Source organism: Larus michahellis, chromosome 5 (genome assembly GCF_964199755.1).
Source record: "Larus michahellis chromosome 5, bLarMic1.1, whole genome shotgun sequence".
NCBI classification, from domain to species: Eukaryota; Metazoa; Chordata; class Aves; order Charadriiformes; family Laridae; genus Larus; species Larus michahellis.
Window position 1 is genome coordinate 81,318,207 of NC_133900.1, and position 12,673 is coordinate 81,330,879.

Here is a 12,673-nt window from a genome sequence, read left to right on the forward strand (position 1 = left end):
CTTTAAAGGCCATCTAGATTTTACGTCATCTGTTCCCAGAATTTGCCATCATTACTGGTGTGTCGATGGGGCTGCCGAGGTCTCGATGGGGCATATTTATGGGGAAACCGTCTTGGGGAATGCTGCTGTAATGCAGCTGAAAAGGTGCTGAGTTGGCATTTGAGTGTAAGGGATCATAGAATCATGGAACCATAGAATAGTTCGGGTTGGAAGGGTCCTTGAAGATCACCCAGTTCCAACCCCCTGCCCTGGGCAGGGACACCTCCCACCAGCCCAGGTTGCTCCAAGCCCCGTCCAGCCTGGCCTTGAACCCCTCCAGGGATGGGGCAGCCACAGCTTCTCTGGGCAGCCTGGGACGGTGCCTCACCACCCTCAGCCTAAAGAATTTCTTCCTTATACCTAGCCTGAATCTTCCCTCTTTTCGTTTGAAGCCCTCGCCCCGTGCCCGCCGGGGTGTCCCGGTGCCGTGCCCCGCGGCGGCGGTGAGGGGCGCAGCGCCCGCCCGCCCGCTCCCGCCCCCGCCGCCCGGCCCTGCCCGGCCCGGCCCGGCCCGGCGGAGAGGCGGGGGGATTTCCAAGCGCCGCCGGGCGGCCTCGCCGCTTCCTCCCCCTTGTTTTGCTTTCGGTCCGGGCCTTCCTCCGCCCGGGCGGCGGCCGGGAACTTTCCGTTTTGCTCCCGCGATTATTCAGCGCCGGTTTTCATTTTCCATCCCGCGTCCCCTGGCAACGCCGGTAACCTTGAGGAATTATATAAGGGCCGCGGAAACGCGCCGCCAAGGTAATTTCATATTTTTATTGTTATTTTTTTTTTTAATATTTATTTTAAAAATAGGGCGGGGGAGATGCGGGGAGGGGGGTCCCCGCCTCCCCCCCTCCCCCGGGCAGACAAAGGCGGGGGCGGTGGGTCGGGAGGGCCGGGGCGCGGCGCTGGCGACTCCCCCCCCCCCCCCCGGCCCCGTTCTCACCGGAGATACCGGCAGCCGTCAGGCCCGGAGGGGGGGGGGGGACGGCGGAGGGGCTGCGGGCGGGGGTCTCGCCGTGAGGGGGGGGCCGGGGCGGTCCGTTACACAAGCGGCGGGGCGGCGCCTTCCCGCCTCTCCCCGTCCCGTCCCGTCCCCCCCCCCCCCCCCCGCCATGGCGGCCGGGGAGGGATGTGAGGAGACCCCCCCCTAGGGCGGCCGGGGAGGGATGTGTGAAGGGATACCCCCCGCCTATGGCGGCCGGGGAGGGCTGTCAGTGTGGAGGGGGGTGCTCTGTCCCCGTGTGGGGGCGCGGAGGCAGGAGGGGTGGGCGCCACAAGATGGAGCGGGGCCTGAGGGGGGGGCTCCTGCGGGAGCGGCGGAAGGAGGAAGTCCCGGGAGCGGCGGCGGGGCAGGCCATGGCGGGGCCGGCCATGGGCGGTGGTGCTTCCTCGCTCCCCTGCAGCCCCAGCAGCAGCAGGCCTTTCCGCCGCCCTCTCCAGACCTCGAAGTAAACACACCTCTGGAAAACAACCATGTACGTTGTTTTCTTCCCCCCCTACTGTATGACCTCAGTGGATCCAGCGATAGCAAGTGCGCCGTTTGAACACCCAACACACAAACCGCGCTCTGCCTTCTGTGTTTTGGGGTGCTTTTTTTTGCGGGAATAACCTCTTTTTTTTTAATTTTTTTTTTTTTTTTTTTCCCCTTCTTGTGGGTACGGTGTCGTTGCGTGGCAGTTGGCAGGGCCGCTCCGGGGAGTGGAGGGCCGAGGTCTGGACGCCTTCCCACGGAGGAGGCTGAGGAACCGGGGGGGTGGGGGGCGGTTTGTTTGTGTCCGAGGGTCAAATTCCGAGCTCCTCACAACGTCTGGGGTGAAAGTTGCAAGACTCTGATCCCTCAGCCCAGGTTCCCTGAGATATTTCAGTCTTTAATTCCCATTTTGCTTTGTGAGAGCACCTCTTCTATGATTCTACACAGCAGAGTGTTTTGAGGCTTGTTTATTTAGGCAGGGAGCTCAGATAAAGCGATTTGGGAGCGCAGAACTTTGCTCCCTGTTAGTGGTGGTTCTCGTTTATAGCCCCGTTCACCATGCTGAGATCTTGCAGACGGCAGTCTCGTGAATGTAGGAGCAGTTGTAAACTACACCCTCAGTTTCTGGAGGTGAAATATGGCATGTTTAAGTTTATAGTTATTTTATTTAAGTCTCAAAGGGTTTGCATATAATAACCTTTGCAGAATGCCCGCGTTAGTACCATAAAAAGAGAGTTGAGTGGAGAAGCAACGTTTAAATTCATCCTAATACGGAAACGGTGACATAATTATAAAAGTAGCAGAATTGATCTGTGAGGCAGATGGTTTCCGTCTGAATCGCAGTCTTTCCATGCCACCAGCCCCTTCGGAGACATCAGTGTCCTCCTCCGGCCCCTGTTGGTAATGTCTCCCAGAGGAATTTACTTCCCATGCACCTTGTGTGCAGCGATTCCTTTTCCCTGGTAAATGGCGGTGGAAGGTCTGAGCGCCGACTCCTTTGACACAGTATTGCTTTGACGATTCTTCAGCTGGGTACCAGCATGGTGAGGTGTCATCTGCTGACCCCGGTGGTGTCCCTGTGATCCCAGATGGTCAGCAGAGTGGTCAGCCATTATATTTGACACATACCTTTGCGGTGCCACCTGCTTGCTTGCTGACTACAAAAGTGACAAGACGATGTCAAGTGAGTCTCTCTCGAAGAGCTGTTCCTCATAGGCCACGTTAACATGGAAAGGGGTAGATAAGCGGTATGAGAAGTAACATACAGGCTGTTGAGAAATAGGGTTAAAGACCCCCAGTCTCCATTGGGTGGAGGTCTTTGATATGTGGGACCAGGTGGAGTTAGAGAGAGGCAGAGTCTTAGTGCACAGTTGAGAAAATGATGCAGGAAAAAAAGGAGCTCAGATTCAAGAGGAAATGGAAATATTTTTGGAATAGAAAGAGTCTACATTAGAAGAATAGCCTTTATGTAAATAAATTTGCAGCCAGCGTATGTATACCTTAAATTAAAACATGTATTTATTTATGTATATTCTGTATATGTTAATAGGATTTAAAAAAAAAAGCGGTGGGGAAAAGCTGACAGATGAAGAATGTAAAATTTGCCATGACACATCTTGTCTTGAAGAAGAGCATCATCCCCATGGTATTAAAACTGCTATTAAAACGTCTCCATGGTACAATACTTGGAGTATCAGCAATTTTTTGGAAGCTCGCATACTGTAGAGAGAGACTACAGATGGCATAGAGGACAGAGTGGCTTGCACGTGCATGAAGTGGGATACCTCTTATTAAAGAGGAAATAACTGTTTTGGGAAGTAACAGAAGATCTCAGGAACTGACGTTCTAGGCCCGTATAGGAGGAGTAGGGATTAGGGCTGTGGGACTGCCTGCCCTACCAAGATGTTGACAACGACTGTCATGTATTAAGGACGAGTAGAGAAGCTACAAAAGCAGGAAATACGATGATAATGGGAGGCTTCAGTTGCCCCACGTAGATTATGTCATGCTCCGACATGAAATTTGCCCAGCTACTAACTTTTTAGATGACAGACACCCCCTGCTTTGCAGGTGTGGCTTGTACGGGTGCCCTGTGGGTAGCAACTCTGGACAAGGTTCTGGCCAGCAAGAATTAAGTAAGAATTTTACTTTAAAAAAGCCAGCTATGACATGACAGTGATCATAATGTACTTGGACTGAATGTTGCTTCAGGAACAATAAAGCCAAGGGATGTTGTGGCAGTGTTTAATTTTCCAAAGTAAATCTTCATAATGCAAGGGAAAAAAATGAATAAAAAGGCGTGAGGCAGCCAACACTGTAAAATACTTGCAGGTGGCATGTAATTCTTCAAAGATGCTATAGTGAAGGCTCAGAGCAATTGCATGGCATCTGTCAGAAATGCCAAAAAAGCTGAGCAGACTGACAAGCAAAGTAAGAGGAGCTCAGCAGAAGTAAAAAAACATCTTTCATAAGTTACAGCTTTGTCTCCAAATGGGAAAGGTGGGAAATAACATAAAGTCTGTGTTAAACACAATAAGGTAGGCCAAAGAGAGTCATGGAATAAGTTGCTAAAAGCATACAAACAGTTGGTAAATCCTCTTTGAAATGTATCAAAAGCAGGAAACCTGCTGATAAGTGATCCACGCGTAGAAGGAGTGCCCAAGGAAGATAAAGTCATAGCAGAAGAGTGAAACAAATGTTTCAAGCCTTGCTTCACTGAGGAAGAGTGTAAGGAGATGCCCTTGCAGGAGGCTTTTTCTTTATTTAAGGAGTGAGCATGTTGGAGGATTTCTCCCAGACTGAAGCGTCTGTAAGAGACCTTATCGGAACGAACCATTGAGAAGGATGAAGTAGATGGCAGGAGGTGATACTTGTTGAAGAGTTCTGAAGGAACTTAAAGTATGAAATTGCTGACGCATTGCCTGTTGTGTGGCACTTGTTGCGCAGGTCTGCCTTGGTGCTCCAGGAATGGAAGGTGACAAATGAGCTGTCTGTTTTTCAAGGTTTCTGGGGAGGCTGAGAACTCCCGGGTGGTAATTTTTTGTTTGCTTGTTTGTTTGCCAGGGATTAGTGAATGGGATTAATGAACACGGGTATAAATGTGATACATTGACAAAGACTAGGCCTGACTTTTGTAAAGGAGGAGTTGTGCGTCACCAGTCTCCTGGTGTTCTCTAAAGGCCATTGCTGAGCTATTGTTAAGATCTGGTTGATAGAGCCCTTCTTAAAGCAGGGCCAGTTTCAAAGCGGGATCAGATTGCTTCGGGGCATGTAGTCATGATCAGTTTGCTCAATGAAAGGAGGTGGCCAGTTGTTCCCCTCCAGAGTCTGCCCAGAGTCCGTGCCATCCATCAGAAGGTGCCATCCAAGTGATGGAGGAAGGGGTAGGTGGTGATGTGACAAGTTTGCTGGTTGTATTAACTCATTCAGAGCATGAAAATCCCGAAGGCTGAACCGCAAAGACTGCAGAAGGATCTTATGTTGAAAGTCCAGATGTAAGTTTGCAAATGAAATTCAGTACAGACCAATGTGAGTGTAACACAAAGGGAAGGGAATGCAATCTTCATTTTCTGTACATAAGCATGAAGTTTGAACAGACTTTTTACTCAGGAAAAAAATCATACAACACAGATAATGCAGCAAAAAAATAAGCTCTGTGCCCAGAAGTGGCTAAGAAAGGAGAAGGCAGGTTTGGAATTATTAGGAAGGAGTAAAAATAGAAATAGAAAACACCGTCATGCCACTATAATTTCATGTTGCCCTGCTCTCCTGAATAGGGTTTACAATTTTTGTTCCCCTGTCTCAAAGAGTAGGATGTAGTGAAAGTTGATGAGCTACAGAGAAGGGCATCAAAGACGATCAAGGGTATGAAAGAGCTTTTGTGAAAGAGTAAGTTGCTTGGAAAAGAAGTGACTGAAGAGGATGTGGGGATGTTCTTTAAAGTCGTTAGCGTCATGAAGAAAGTGAATAGGTAATAGTACAGATAAGATAATTGTGACCCAAATAAAGCAAATGGGAGGCAGTTTCAAAACAAAAGGAGGTGCTTGTCCTGCAGTGGCAGAAATGGTGGTGTTCGTGGGGCCACTGCGTGTGTGTGTCAGGAGTTTACCTGGGTTCACAAGTGATTAGGCGGCCTGTGGAAGAGAAACTTGCTGTGCAGCTTAGCAGTCAGAACAGTTCAGTATCAAATTTTGGGCACTGACTGCCCACAAATTACTGGTGATGCTGGTCAAAAATTATTGCTGGAAACTGCAAACAGAAACCTTCTCCGTGGAGAAACATAAGCTACGGTCCACTTGCAGATAACATAGCGAAGCAAGACCATGTGTTGTCCTTTGTTATGTGAATCTTGTGGCATAAGATCTTACGAAACTTCCAGCAAAAAAATGTTTCTATGATGATCTTGTTTAATCTGTGCTTGTTACCCCTGGACCTGTTAACCTGACACAAGTTATGGTCCAGTTAAGTGCATCCTGGGTGCGTTTAACATTGCGTAGGAGTGGTACCCCCACAGAATTCCTCTGATGTTTGCAGGCTTAGAACCTCAATTTATATTTTGTGGATCTTGCACTGAAAGTCACGGTCCATTTGTAGGTAAAGAAGTAAAACTAATCACGTGTTGCTCTTACTTATCTCCGTGGCTCGTTTGTAAAGATTGCCCTTTTGAAACTCTTCAAAGGCCTACAATGATTGTGATATTGAGGGCATAAACCATAAGGTAGTGTTTACAGAAGTTTTATTATAGCTTGCGGTGCTATAAACTGTAATTAGTGTAAAACATTTTCTGGTTTGTCCTTTGAGATCACAAGTGCAAAAGCAAAACAACAAATAAGCAAGCCCAAAAGATTCTGGGTACAGAGAATGAGAGGAACGGGTTTATTGAGTTGCATATTCCTCATGTATGAATAACATTACAGAAAAAAATCCTTCGGTGTAATTAAATATTTTCCCCTTGGTTTTTTTCTTCAGAAGTTTTGTTGGAACCGTAGGAAGGTTCTTCCTTGAATTGACCATGTGTGAACTCTTGTGTTAAGATTAAAATAGATTAAGATAGCCAGTCAGAAAACTTGGAATCAGCAATTAACAGTTATTAACAGTTAGGGGAAGAGAATGCGTGTTAACAGTTAAGAGTTTAATGTCCGCATATATATATGCACACATACAGATCTACATATATATAAAAATATATAATTAGATGTTTTGTATGTAGCATAATTAATACATTGTACAGCACACATTTCTTATTGATAGAATGTAAAACAGTTTTAAAACTCGCTCTTCCAGTTAGTGCCGGATATGTTTTCAATTTCTTGGAAGCTGATGAAAAAATTACTGGTTTTTTGAATGAGCTAGGGAGAAAAGAAAGAAGTTGTAAGCAGTAAAGTAATGTTTGGTTTCTTAATGTGTAATATGCTGCAAGCCCGGCTTTGTGTATATTGGAAATCTTCTGACCCCTTTGTTTGCTTGGGGGCAGATTGCAAAAACCTACCGCAGCCTTTAGCACGAGGACCTTGTGTCATGTTGCAGCTCGGACACAGGCATCCAGGAGCAAATCTGCCTGCATGTGGCATGTTGTTTCACCCAAGGTACAGAACTAAATTCTAACTTTAAATGATTTTAACGTGCAGTTGTTGCTATATAGGTTGTTAGCTTTCGAGATGAGCTTGGAAGTAGTAATTTCCATATTCTTGAGTAGAGCAGATAGATTGCGGTTTGATAGTTTTTCAGGTAACCTGCACAGGTTTGGTTTGTAGCCCCCAGCATATCTGTTGTTAGGAATGGAGTTGAGCTGCGGCTAAAGCAAAAGTATTTCTATTTGTCCTTTAGTTTGAACTGCATGTAACAGTGCATGTTGTGTAACCGTTTCCCTTTTGCTGTAAAATTATTTTAAGTACTTTTTAATTCAAAGACCTACATGCTTAACGTCAATATAGCACAAAAGAAGGAAGTATTGCTTACGGTTTTGAGAAGGTCTGAACGTATGGTTAAGTTCTGCTTTTTGCTGTGTACAGGGGGGTATATGTGACTTGAGCTTGGTGAGTGCACAGACGACAAAGTCTGTCCTGTAATATTCCTGCTGGTGTTGGACATCACTTGACAGCATTACAGGCAAACCTCTTACAGCTTGATCTAAGCATGATAATGCCCTAGTTCTTTAATAAGTTTCAGTAGCAGTAAGTTTAAGTCTTTATGTGTATTTCATGCCTGTATGTAACATGTGTTTGGTGCACGGTGGGGGCTTTTGTGCATTTGGTGCACTGGCTGCTCTTTTAAGGTGTTTCATTGAATCATGTAACTGTGTTTAATATGCAACTGGGAGATGAATCCAGTGGAAAATACTAAACTACTGACTTGAATTGGATGTAGCGCATAAATTTGTAAAAACAAAGTCAAATATCCCCTACCCCCAAATGCATTCCAAAATTGTGACAGCATTTTATAAAGTTTATCTAAGATAAAAATAATTCCACAGTAGGAAAAAAGGCGGGATAGGAGACTAATGTTTTTAAATTACTGAAAGCATTCCAGCAGGATCTGAAATCCCAACAGTGTTAGGTGAAAAAGATGAAAGCAAAACTTGAGGATAAAATTGAAACCAAATATAAACAAAAGTGAAACCGACTCCATCGGTTTTCATTTCCCAGTTGGCAAAAATGAAAGAATAAACACAGAGCAAAGAAGCACGAGAGCTGAACTTGAGAAATTATTTCAGTTTTATTATTTATTTAATCCGCTGGTGAATTTGACTTCTGCATAACAGTACTCCTTTAGCAGACTACACGGTAGGGAGTAGGAGTTGCTCTCCCTGGTTTGTCCTGGTACCGCTTTTCCGAGCCGGTGGTCTGGGTGATGGCCCCGCAGTTCGGGAAGCGACGTCTTCATCAGTCACGGAAGTAACGTTTTGAAATGCTGTGGCAAGCGTGCACAGAAAGGCCAGTGGAGGTGATGACATCCAGCGTGATGAAAGCGAGTCATTCAGCGGGTGGGCGCGCTTGAAAAATTTATGCATGCTGAGATGTGAATTGCTAATAGGATCCAGTATAAAATGTGGTGGGCTTTTTCTTTTGCTCTCCCCACCTTTGGGGTCATCCACTTAGATCTGGGTCAGATCAGCAGTAACCAAAAGATGTTATCTGATGTCGGCTTTGCTGATGACATGAAATGACTGCAAATGGTTTCGCTCCATTTCCACAGATCAGTCAGCAGCTAGAAAGTCCTTTTTGACCTTGAGAACTAGGTGGTGAATTGGTGAAAAGATGGACAAACATTGGGTGGCTGTGGAATCTCGAATTAATGTCCTTCTCATACATACAGATGCGTGCTCCTAGGCTATGTCGACCAAAACGTTGGTTAGGTGTTGAGGAGAAGTTTGGGCAATCGCTGCTCTGCTGAAGCTGTACTGGCGTGAAATGAAAGACTTCAGTGCCAGAGGTCTACTTCTCACACATTTGCAAACATTGCATTCGAGCATATCAGAACCAAATTCTTTGGATGATAAAACTGTTCTGGAGATTTGAGATTGATGAGGGAAGGTGATGAAGACTAGCTTTGTTTAATTTAGTAATATTTTTCCGGCTTAGATGAGAAATGAAGATGAGTTCAGTAATCTCACTCTAGCTCAGCAGTATTTTAGGAAACTTGCAAGATAGAAATAGCTGCTGCAGATCAGAAATTGAGGCTGGCTCATTGCTGTTGGTCTGTGGTGAACACAAAAACTTTAAATTAGGAGCACATTTTGTAACCGATCCTATTAACTATTCATATCTCAACATGAAAATGAGTTAAGAAGTTCCTGTGTGTCCGGTGGCAGTGGAAAGAGTAGCATTTTGATAAATTGGAGAATTACATCATACCGTTTCAACAAGCGTCAGTATTAAGCATTTAATACTTAGCACTCTTTAAGCACAAGCCTTTAAAGTGTATGCACAAAAGAAAGACATTTCTCTGTTAAATTCTCCAGTGTCAAGCAGTATCTCTGTAATAACTAATTCAATTTATTTTTTGTGCTCAACACATCTGCTTCTTTCATGGTGCTATTTTTGTAACCGTAAATAAGTGCATGTGACAGACATGTTTCCAGCTCGCAGTGTGGATGATTCAGAGGATCCCAGCCCCCAAGTCTCTGCCTTGCTGTGGTCTGTCTGTAAAGCAAATGTCTCAGTAAGCGGCAGAGTGTTTTTTACAAATCCGAAATAGCGCATACTTTTCTTTAATACCTTCTCTTGCAAGTAAAGGAGAAGCTGCTTTCTTGAAAGGGCTGGTTTTGGCGCTCGCTGTGAGGTTAAGCAGAGGTAGTTTTTGTCTTTTGCTCTCAGTTCTGGGTGCTGCGCGAGCGATTAGGAGTTTGGGCAGCAAAAGTGTAGGTGTGGGTTAGCTATTAACTTCAGTGGCAGAAACTGCCCTTGCCCAGACAATAAAACGAAAGCTTTAAGCAAATATTAAATCGCACTTTAGTGTAGTGTGCAAATAGTTTTTGCTGTGTGTTGCAGAACAGTATGTTATACAAACAAAGGTAGCTGTGAGAAACAAGCCCAGTCCGAGCAAGGTGGATTACATCAGGTGCAGGTCATGGCCGGTGAATGTGAAAGCCCTTCCTTGAAGACATTTCTCAGTGGTAGCTATCTGGAATAATTTTTCTGCCTCTCTTGAGTGCCTCTAAAATGTCGTTGTCTTCTCTGCAGTCCTGCCTGAGCCTCGCAAGCCACCAGTGTGGGAACACTGAGATTAAGGACTTTTGTTCTGTGATGGCTGCTTCTCTTTTATATAGCGCCCTATAAAGCACTAGGCAGAAGAATGCTAGACAGGACACAGAGATGAGGTCTGCCCCGGCTTTAGAAAGTATTTTTACAGTTTCAGATCCTGATCTTGCAGGTACTTGCATCTGTGATTTTCCACTGCTTTCAGAGGGACACACGTAGGAAACATGTTGTGCTTGTTAAAAGTTTTAGGGATGTCTCCTGTAAACCTGGTCACGGAGCACATAAGAATGCCTTGGTCTAACAGAGCCATGGAGGCACTTCAAAAAATGCTGTTGAGTTGCATCACTATGATGAAAGAAGTGATTCTTGATAATTGTTTGAGCCTTAGTAGCCTTCTAGTTTCCACCAGGCTGGAAAATTCTTTATGAATCAGGTGTCAAATGCTGAGTTTTTGACAGCTTTCAAGAACACACTGGGGTTGGCTTCCGTGGATACTGACTGACACAGCTAAGCAGCAGCAGCTATTACACGTGGGTATTCAGGATCGGAGGCGTGTGTAAGCACTTAATTCTGGAATAAAATTGATTTACTGGGGGATAACTGCTCCCCAACCCGAGGAATTCATTATTCCCTAACAACCATGCCAGCAATTTTCTTGTTGTAAACAAGCCCTTCCCAAACTTGTGTGAGTGAAGTACAACTCTACTACTGAAAAGTCACCACCGTCTCTCTTCTGGGCAGCTTTTGGGGGAAAAATAGTTAGACATCCCAGATCCTGAAGACAAGTCTTGAGCAATCATCAGACTTTAAACAAAGCTTAAGGAGGAAATAAATCTGATAAAATTTATGGCTGCATTTGAGACTCCTGGAGGAGGTGGCAGGGGAAGAGTTTTCTGTAATCACATAGTGTTGACCGTCACTTGCATTGTCATCCTGACGCCACCAGAATCTGGCATCTCCATCTTCACTCCAGCAGTCATTCTGTATTGTCACCAGACTTGCAGGCGTTCATATGTGTGCAAATGATTGTCGTGGCAGGGGTGCTGCGGAGATGATCTTTAACAATCTATTTGTTAGAAGCCTGGGCCAAAGTTCCCAGCAGATGTAAGTCACCGCGATGCCAGAGAAGTAAATGGGCCCAGCCACAGACATCATGTTGTTCAAGTGTCATGATATAATGTTCAACACAGGAGCCAGTGCAAGGGAAATTTTATTGTAGGTATTGAGAGGTTGAAGCGTTGTTTCATTGCAGCTAAGTCCAGAAGCAAAAAAAACAGCCTTCTGGTTCTGTTGTATTAAAATAAGATGGCTTTTCTTCAGCACACTTCTCGTCTGCAAAGCCAAGGGCTACCTTTAATGATGCCTGAGATCACTGCAAAATAGCAGCTCGCGTCTTTGCTGCTGAGGGAGAAAAAGCTTTGCATGGAAACCAAAGGAAAGAGTCTGTTTTGATGTGTAATGTCTGAATCCCAGCCAGGGCACGTTAACACCCTTTGGGTGGAACAGAAATGCTATAGAGCTGATGAAACACACTCTATATACAGTATGAGTTCCCATTGTACGTTTTCCTGGGCATGTTTATCATGCAGTCTGTAAAGCTGATTTCAATACATGTTTGAGATATTTGCTGCCTTTGTTTTGTTTGGGTTTTTTATTTTTTTTGCAGGGAATGTTGCTTTGATTAAGGTGGTTTTTGCCTTCTGTCCCTTGAGGACACACACACTTTTCTTCTTCTACCTTTGTGTCTTTCTTGGATAGAGCAGCATGAGAGGAGGGCATGCTGAATGTTTCCCTCCTCTTCTGTCTACCTTGCACCTCCTGAGGTGGGCGCAACTTGGCCCCTACCAAGCAGGGGCTTGGGAAGTTGGGTAGCTGTTGCTAGCTTGAATCCATTGCACAGCAGCCTGGGCTCCCAGGTGTTTCACCACCCCACAGAGCTCTCCCCTTACCAGCCGTGGTCCTGTTGTAGCCCTGCCACGTTTGGTTTGGGAACCCAGGCAAGCAGGTGAAGTATTGCTCATTGGTTACCTGTACAGGTTCTTCCTAATGGCCAGGCCCTGCCTTTACACCAGTCTGCCCAGGACTTGCGCCCTCCCACCCTCCCGACTCTCCAGTTCTTGGCTTTCTGGTCTCTCCTGATGGAGTTTCCTCCTTTCTGCAGGCACCTGAGCAAATAAGATACCACCTTTCCTGCCCACAGTGAATTATTTTTCTTGGTGATGGACAGGAAGGATATAGCGTGCTCAGGGAGTCTTCGCTGCTGCCACCAAAGTGTTAGGAAAGAGCGGGAAAAATACCGTGTGGATCAAGAGTTACAGTCAACACAGGAGCTGGGTCTGTGGAGCGGACGGCCATGGGGTGTGCTTTAAGAGAGCACAAGGCAAGAGGTGCTTAATGATAAGTAAATCTGCCAGCAGAGTCGTGATGTTTCCCCCATCCCTCCCTGTTCAACGGGGCATCGCCGGCAGAGTATTCTTAGCGA

General features: G+C 45.8%; 1 protein-coding gene across 1 annotated transcript in view; it reads left to right on the plus strand.

Moving 5' to 3' along the window:
• Positions 1-537: 537 nt before the first annotated feature.
• The window catches only part of IRF2 (interferon regulatory factor 2), a 44,154-nt gene continuing 32,018 nt past the window's right edge, over positions 538-12,673 (plus strand). Inside the window, exon 1 of the mRNA XM_074588334.1 lies at positions 538-777. The gene's annotated coding sequence lies outside the window, so the exon portion shown is untranslated. The remainder of the gene's footprint in view (positions 778-12,673) is intronic.